Genomic DNA, 9,779 nt, shown 5'->3' with positions numbered 1-9,779 from the left:
TTTTTGAATTCTGGACAAAATTCCTTGGTTCTCCTTTAGAAAATGAATACATTTTTCTAAATATCTAGCAGGCCAGAGAAAGCCAGTCCTACCTGAAAGTTATGGACTGACAGTGGGTAGATTAATCTCAGGGTATTGGAAATAAAGATACATTTTGATTGGACTTTGGTGACCAATATGGATGAACACTAGAAAATGTTTCAAGACCAAGTATTAAGAATATGTCAGGAAGGGGTGTCTGGGTGGCTCAGTGGGTTAAAGCCTCTGCCTTCAGCTCAGATCATGATCCCAGGGTCCTGGGATTGAGCCCCACATCGGGCTCTCTGCTCAGTGGGGAGCCTGCTTCCGCTCCTTCCCTCTCTGCCTGCCTCTCTGCCTGCTTGTGATCTCTGTCAAATAAATAAATAAAAATATTAAGAAAAAATAAGAATATGTCAGGAAGACGTCAGTTAGACAAGTGAGAGGTGGCAATTTATGAGGAGACACGTGCCTGAAGAAAATCAGAATTGTCACTAAATAGAACCTTTTTCAACATCAGAATTTATTCATTGCATTTCTTGTATTTTACTTTCAGGTTTTTAATTTTCAACAAATAATTTGGAAATGTTTAGTTCGATGAGTGTACCCAAAATGCACTGTATCTATTCCTTGAGGGGAAGGAAAGGAAGTTGCAACCATATTTCTTCTACCAAATGTCTTTTACTTCTAATAATTTTTGTGTAATGCAGGCAAAGATTCCATTTTAAAATGACCCTTTCTAATTACCACATTAAGGAAAAAAAAACCTCTAATGAGGTTGGTTTAAGATTCATTATATCTGGCTCCAAAAGTCCACTCAATCATCACAACATGGTCAGATATTCTTTTTCATGTTACAACTGCTTCTAAGCATTGGTAGTTTGTCATACAGTGGTGATGGAAAGGCATCACACTCATTTCTAGCACTTGAGTTTTCATGGAGTTCTTGGAACTGTTCAAGTGCTTTAATTATGTATGTTTGTTCATGGGAAAACATGATAAAGAAATGCAAAATACTCATAGAGTACATGAAGAGTACTCATGAAGGGTACAATATGTAAATATGAAAAAAGGTTACAAGAGATCAAAGGGATTTCTCAGTAATTGGTTTTCTAATAATCATAAAGGGAATTCTAGAGAAAATTTTACAAATTGTGTCATGAAGAAGTGAATAGGCATGCTTTTCTAGGAATAGGAAACCAGTGAGTTCTGGAAAATAACTACAGCTCTTCAGTACCTCTGGTGGAATTTCAGATAAATGTTTGCCTATCTGGGTAAATGGTTTGCAGTGTTATAGTAGTTGAGTAGTTGACGGAATTGTTGTTATTGTTTTACTGAAATCATACCTTCTTTAAAAGTTTTCCTATATTCTGAAATTATTCAAAACACATGTAAAAATTGTCAAAATACCTTTGTTAAAAATTAATTAACTACTACATAATTATAAAAATAAAATCACTATATCTTATTAACAAGTTAGGTGAAGTTAAAATAATCTGGAAAAGTATGCATTCACACTTCTGCTCATACTTTCTGCTTGCTCTCTCAAAAATCCATTCTACTTGAGTTGATTACAACACACTTTATCCTAGTGTGTCTATCATACCAGATGATGTATTTAATGTTTTCCCTTTAAAATTCTGTTTTTTGGGGGCGCCTGGGTGGCTCAGTGGGTTAAGCTAGCTGCCTTCAGCTCAGGTCATGATCTCAGGGTCCTGGGATCGAGTCCCACATCGGGCTCTCTGCTCAGCAGGGAGCCTGCTTCCTCATCTCTCTCTCTCTCTGCCTGCCTCTCTGCCTACTTGTGATCTCTCTCTGTCAAATAAATAAATTAAAAAAAAAATTCTGTTTTTTTCTTTACTAAATTATTATTCCTCCTTCCATCTTACAGGTAAGATTTAGTTATCTTTTAGATAATTAAATAAGTAAGATTTAAATGTTTATTAGTGCTTTAATAAATAAATTATTTAAAGCAAGTCTTTTATTTTTTATGATACATCTAAATTCAATTGAGGTAAAGGATACTTATAACATTCAATTTTATAAGAAGTTATAGCAAACAGATTTCTACATTGAGGCTCTTGACTTCATTTACTTCCATGTCATAAGTTGTTTTATACCTTCATTAATTAATCATAATATATAATACCTATAAATTATATTATTGGAGAAGAGAATAAAATATCAACAAATTCAGAGGTATATGCCATTTTTTAAAAATTTGAACATTCCTAAGCCTTTATTTGTTGGATTTAAATATATCTGATTATGTGATTTAGGCATGATGACTATTTTTCAAATAATGGCCGATAATATTTCTAATTATCTGGAGAATGGGTGCTTCCCCTGATTCTACAGTCTTCATTCCTCTAACAAATAATACATAGACTGAGGAAATTCTATCAAGTTGGCTAGAATAAGCTATGAAGATCCAATTATTTCTTAATTATAGTCTCTCAAAAATGTACAATGGACATTGGGGAGGGTATGTGCTTTGGTGAGTGCTGTGAAGTGTGTAAACCTGGCAATTCACAGACCTGTATCCCTGGGGATAAATATATGTTTATAAAAAATAAAAAATTAAAAAAAAAAATGTACAATGGAAAGAGAAGGCCTGGGAAGAAAAATTAAAACCAACATAATTTTAACATGGACTTCCTTCTCTCAGAAAAATGTAGTATCTGAGAATGCCTTTAAGCCACAGAAGATCAGAAAACTGAGCTATGTAAGTTGTGCTTTTTTTTTTTTTTTTAATGCTGATATATCCCAGCTCTTCAAAGACAACTCAAAGAAGAGAGAACTCGTCAATACCTGGCTTCTAGTTGTAAAGGAGAGTGCACTTTTGGGGGGATTTAGCTTAATAATGAAAATGAAATTTATTTGTATTATTCCTAAATGAATAAGGAAATGAAACCTACATTCTTTGTGCAAAAACTTTAGCAATTTATAAATATGTTTTATGAAGGGAAGATATTGCCTAAATACATTATATTTTTACATATTTATACCATATTTTCTTCTGTAATCTTATAATCCTATTTATTTTTCATAAAGAATTTCCTAAAAGATCAACTGGATGAATTTCTTCCCATGACAAATCATTGAAAACACATTCATTTTTATTTAAGAGTTATTTTCTACATGAAGTAAGTGCTTACCTTCCTTTGACTTCTATGCATTCCTTCTACCTCCCGGAATCAGAGTGAGTTTTAAGGCCTCATCCATGCTGTTAAAAATTTTAGTGTTTAAATGTTTAAATATCGAAGATGCTTATGATGTCCGTTGCTTTCTAGGTGTAACATGGTCAATTCCTTTGACCGCTTCCCAAGTGATATCTATTTTTGCTTCTTCTACCATTCATAAACAACTATGTAGTCAATAAATACTTGTTGAACAAAAGAGAGAATGAATTCTATTCTGTGTTTTGGAGGTGGGGAGAAGACAGGGAATAGAAACATTGAAAGTATTGCCAAACACCATTAGCTTTAGAAGACAGAACATAGATGTATGCTTAGATCTTAATTATATTATGCTGGCTTCTCTCTATCGAAACACAAGAAAGATTTTAAATCATATTCATATAAGAAGAGTGGGACTGTGTTCATGAGGAGTCTACTGAATCATAGCAGTGATATCTTTTCTTTGTCCCGGGAAACTATGGTATGTTTATTGCCATTTAGATTTTAAAAAGTGCTTTTTCATACATTATTCCATTCATAGTAGAAATATTCTAGAGCATCAGCATTTGATTCAGTCCTTTTTGAAGTATACACAGGTATATATATCTCTATTTCAGCATCATATACTGTATTAACAAAGAACATATTCACATTTTTTTTCAACAGCAGCGTGAATAATCGTATGTATTGAGATCCAGATGGTAGTTCAGAGAATTATCTGTTACTGTATGTGACCTCATTTTTAGGCACTTCTTTTAAAAGAAGGCATTGAAGCATGACACCCCCTTTTTCTGCCTTTGCTTTCTTTATGGGATACGTATGCAAAGAGTGCTTAACAGAGCAGTGGCTTGCTCACAGGGGAATAGGGAGTTTAATGAATCATACATACTTTATTTGAAAAATATCAATAACCATTCACTGGTCTATTCTTGCATAAACTGAATAAAAATCCCCATGTAAATGGTGCATAGCTTTTTTTATGAATCATGCTCTATTTTTTAGTACAATGCTAAATCATCTTAAAACGTGTAGTTTTACCTGCCAAGCCTAAGATAAATTTCCATCAGTGATTAAAGACTAGTTCCATTCCCTATAATCCTTGTCAATTATATGAATAGGCCGTAATGGAACACTTTATTTTCTTTGGTTATTAAAACACAAAATAGTAATGCAAATGCACTGTACAATGTCTCCTTACTAGATTGGCAGTATAATTTATTTAATCAAATTCAGAAGTCAAAGACAGAGAAGCAGGAGTTAGTCTCTTAAAAAGTCTACGCAGGACAAAAATGTGTTTAGCTACGAAATGCCCACAAAAGATCAGAATGCAAATTTTAAGTCTTTCAGAGATCTCTCATCAAAACAGTTGCACGTAATGTCTAGTGACTAACATTTCAATTTCACTTGTAAGGCTGCATCTTTTTAATTTCTCCTTCAACATGGATCATTCATATTCATTCTGAAGGAAAAAAGTGGATCCTTCATGTCTACAGCTATATAGGGACCATTCGTTTTATAAAAGTTTTTTAAGTCACAAAGAATAGAAATGAGCCAGATTTGAATTCACAATAAAAGTAAAATAAAATGCATATAGCAGCGTCACAAATAGAGGAAACAAAGCTATGGAGCTGTATGGGGCTATGAGGAAGAAGCCGGTGAATCAGGTTTTGGTAAAAAAGTGTCATGTTGCTAGCATTCTCTCTATGATACTCATGACCAGAGCTTTGAGTGAAAATTTAATAAAATTAACACTACTTTCTTGATTTATTTTTTTCTTTTCTTCTTAATCTTCCCTTCAAGATTAAACTCATCAGCACTTGACAAAAACTGCAAATAACAGCCAGATGCAGGAGTTGGTTTTATCTTTTTATGCAAGTATGTGGTGCTAATTAGTGCAAATTGATTAAACTTTAATTGCCTGATCCATGGCTAATTAATATTTATAAGATGAATGAGCAGGAAAACCAGACATTTATTAAAACACTTTAATGATTTTTCATATGTTTTGACAAAGCAAAGCAAATAGATGTTATGAGTATGGATGTGCTAGACTAGGGGACTGTACTGTTGCCTTCTACATGTGAGTGCCCTGAAAATGTACATTAACTTTTAAACACATAGGTTATAAACTTATTTTTCTTTAGGGTACTTTTTAGATTATTTTCAAATGTTGTTATTAGGTCAGCTCATCATATACGACATCAATTTTTGTAGTGGTGAATATTATTAACCCATGTAAAATTATATATTTTAGTATTAGAATATATATATATGTATTCCTGTATTATAATAACAATATGCTATTGCAGTATAAAAGTGTGGGTTTTGTAAGCAATGAAATATATGTCAGTATTCTTGAGTTTTTAAGAGTTTAATAATTTGAAAAAATAATTAGATATCAATTAAGAATAATAAGTATTTGAATTTTTCAAATTAGATAGACCTGATATGTTTCTACTTTACTTATCCTGATGTCTAATGTCTAAGAATAGATTCTTAGCTTGCAAAACTATTTTTACACTGTGCAAGCTTACACATTAAATGTATATTATTTTAAGGTAATAAATATAGATACTCATTTCTAAATATAGAATATAGATATTCATTTCTAAAAATTACTTTTATGCATAACTACAAAAAGAACTTACATAATAATTTATAAAAATGGAGGCTTATTTTACAATGCAAATGTCTTTGGTTGTTATTTTGATAATATTTTGCAACTAATTCAAACAACTCGCATGTTTCTATTGAAAAGCTTTTTCCAAAGAAAAATATTTTGAAAAATTGGTATGAATCTATATGTTTATTTCTTATACCCTACATTTAAATTCTGTTTAATTCTCTAGCAGACAAAACAAGACAATATTACATATATTGTCTTGCCTATATGCCTCTACACATTCCACTATTTTAAACAATTTTTATGAACACAATATTTCATAAAATGCTATTTACTGCAGTCTTTGCAAAAATGATTCAATGATTTTCTGTTAAATAGGTTAAAAATACCACATAATCAATTACATAATTGTTACTGATTTTAAAATTAAGATGTGATCTATTCTAATTTAAAAGTTAGTCCCTTTCCTGTTTTTAATTCTCCCATACCAAAATATTGCAGGTTGTATTAAAGTTATGTTTTCAGTTGAGATAACTTTTGATGTACTGACTTGGCAAATCTATGTTCCACAGTTCCTCAATTAAACTGTTGTAGGTATGGTTAAAGTTGACAATTAGTTGATTACTAGAAATTGCGGTCATAATTGCAAATGATATTATCATAGGTAACCTGGGTGGACTTTATTCAATCAGTTGAAAAGCTTAAAAAAACAGAGCTTAGGCTTCCAGGTTTAATAAATTCCAGCAGCTACAGCTCATATCTGAGAATTCCAGACTGCCCTTCTTTTTTTTTTCTAACCTCAAAAATGTTTCAAAATTTACTTTATTTTTCTCCCTATGTTCATCTGTTTAATTCTCAAATCTTATGTATGAATGAAATCATATGGTATCTTTCTATGACTGACTTATTTTGCTTAGCATGATACATTCTAGCTCCACCTGTGTCCTTACAAATGGCAAGATTTCATTCTTTTTTATGGCTGAGTAGTATTCTACTGCACTATATCTTCTTTATCCATTCATCAGTTGACAGGCATTTGGGCTCTTTCCATAATTTGGCTATTATTGATAATGCTGCTACAAACATCAGGGGACACCTGTCCTTTCAAATCAGTACTTTTGGGAAACAGCTAACAAAACCAAAAGACAACTGACAGAATGGGAGAAGATATTTGAAAACAACATATCAGATAAAGGGCTAGTGTCCAAAATCTATAAATAACTTAGCAAACTCAACACCCAAAGAACAAATAATCCAATCAAGAAATGGGCAGAAGACATGAACAGACATTTCTGCAAAGAAGACATCCAGATGGCCAACAGGCACATGAGAAAGTGCTCCATATCACTCAGCATCAGGGAAATACAAATCAAAACCACAATGAGATATCATCTCACACCAGTCAGAATGGCTAAAATTAACAAGTCAGGAAATCACAGATGCTGGTGAGGATGCAGAGAAAGGGGAACCCTCCTACATTGTTAGTGGGAGTGCAAGCTGGAGGTTCCTCAAAATGTTGAAAATAGAACTACCCTATGACCCAGCAATTGCACTACTGGGTATTTACCCTAAAGATACAAACGTAGTGATCCGAAGGGGTACGTGCACCCGAATGTTTATAGAAGCAATGTCTACAATAGCCAAATTGTGGAAAGAACCTAGATGTCCATCAACAGATGAATGGATCAAGAAGATGTGGTATATATACACAATGGAATACTATGCAGCCATCAAAAGAAATGAAATCTTGCCATTTGCGATGACGTGGATGGAACAAGAGGGTATCATGCTTAGCGAAATAAGTCAATCGGAGAAAGACAACTATCATATGATCTCCCTGATATGAGAAAGTGGAGATGCAACTTGGGGGGCTAAGGGGGTAGGAGAAGAATAAATGAAACAAGATGGGATTAGGAGGGAGACAAACCAGAAGTGACTCTTAATCTCACAAAACAAACTGAGGGTTGCTGGGAGGAGGGAGGTTGGGAGAGGGGGGGTGGGGTTATGGACATTGAGGAGGGTATGTGCTATGGTGAGTGCTGTGAAGTGTGTAAACTTGGCGATTCACAGACCTGTGCCCCTGGGGATAAAAATATATTATATGTTTATAAAAAAATTAAAAATTAAAAATTAAAAAAATAAACAATCAGTATTTTTGTATCCTTTGGGTAAATACGTAGTAGTGCAATTGTTAGATTATAGGGTAGTTCTACTTTTAACGTTTTGAGGAACCTCCACTATTTTCCACAGTGCCTGCATCAGTCACTTGATGAAGTCTCAATAGTTCATGTTCGGTTTTGTTTTCCTCACCTCCAGAGATGTGTACGGTAAGAAGTTGCTATGGCCAATGTCAAAGAGGTTGCTGCCTGTGCTCCCCTAAGGACTTCGATGGCTTCCTGTCTCACCTTTAGGTTTTTCATCCATTTCGAATTTATTTTGTCTATGGTGTAGGAAAGTGGTCCAGTTTCATTATTTTGCATGTTGCTGTCCTCTTTTCCCAACACCATTCGTTGAAGAGACTGTCTTTTTTCCCATGGCTATGCTTTCCTGTTTTGTCAAAGACCAGATAGTTGTGGGTTCATTTCTAGGTTTTCTGTTCATCCCATTGATATATGTGACTGTACCATATTGTCTTGACCACTACAGTCTGGCAGTATAACTTGAAGTCCAGAGTTGTAATGCTGCCAGCTTTGCTTTTCCTTTTCAAAACTGCTTTGGCTATTCAGGGTCCTTTGTGGTCCAATACAAATTTTAGGCTTGTTTGTTCTAACTCTGTGACACCCTGCTTTCTTGATAGCAGTCCTACAGATTTTGGACTGGCTTAGCTAGTCCCCACAATTGTGCATGCTAATTCCTCACCATGAATCTCTTAATATATATACTTCCCATTGGTTCTGTTTCTCTGGTAGAACTTTGACTGATACAGCAATCCATATACTTTCCAGCTTCAATAAGAAATCATGAGGACACATATGTGCACAAATAGTCACAAAACAATGAGAAGAGTGAGTACTAAGCAGGTATGGACCATTTTGTGAAAGGTTATAAAGAAAGGAAGAACTAAGCAGGGAGAAGGGCAGTGAAAGTGAAGTTTATACTGTCATTTATACTTAAAGAATGAGTGACAAACAAATAGAGTTGAGTAGAGCATTTCTGGAAAAGCCAAGAATGTTATTAGCGCCTGAGACATATGCAGAACATGCAAATACATATAAGGCATATACAAGGCTTATAGAAGAGATATGTCTATTGCTGTTAAGAATATATATATATATACACACACTTAGAGGAAAAAGGTATTTTTCTACCTACAGGCTTGGTTCAGATGAGGAAGTGCCTGTACAATAAGATATGTTTGTGGACTTATTTCTAGAAAGATTATAATGATTAAATATATTTGGAAAGAAACAATCAGATTTAGGCTTATTTACTTTTAAGATTTTATTTATTTAATTATTTGAGAAAGACAGAAAATGGTCAGGGGGAAGGACAGAGGGAGAAGAAGACTCCCTTCTGAGCAAGGAGCCTGACATGGGGGCTCAATCTTAGGACCCTGGGATCATCACCTGGGCTTAACCAACTGAGCCACCAGGCACCCTTAGGTTTAGAAATACCAGTCTGGCAGAACTTGAAGGAAGGACTGACTAGGTAAAGAATGATGAGTTAATGCGTTATTGCATGTGTTTGTTTTTCTTTAAAAAAAAAATCTATAGAGATAATAAAGTTTCAAACCAAGATGATGCCCATGAGGGATAGATGGTAGAGAATGAATCTGATAGATAAAAAGTAGTAGAAGTTATTAAATGTGGGCCATGATGATAGTGAGAGAAACTTAGACTTCTAGTTCTGTGATTTGGGCAATTATATGGAGGATAACATTGGGCATCAAGACAGAAAATATTGAGGAATAAGGCAACTTTATAGAAAAAACATAAGTTCACTCCTGAAAGTTTTTAAGT

The sequence above is a fragment of the Mustela erminea genome, chromosome 15, assembly GCF_009829155.1.
Source record: "Mustela erminea isolate mMusErm1 chromosome 15, mMusErm1.Pri, whole genome shotgun sequence".
Taxonomy (NCBI): Eukaryota; Metazoa; Chordata; class Mammalia; order Carnivora; family Mustelidae; genus Mustela; species Mustela erminea.
The sequence above is the reverse complement of the archived record's forward strand: the minus strand, read 5'-3'. Positions refer to the sequence as shown.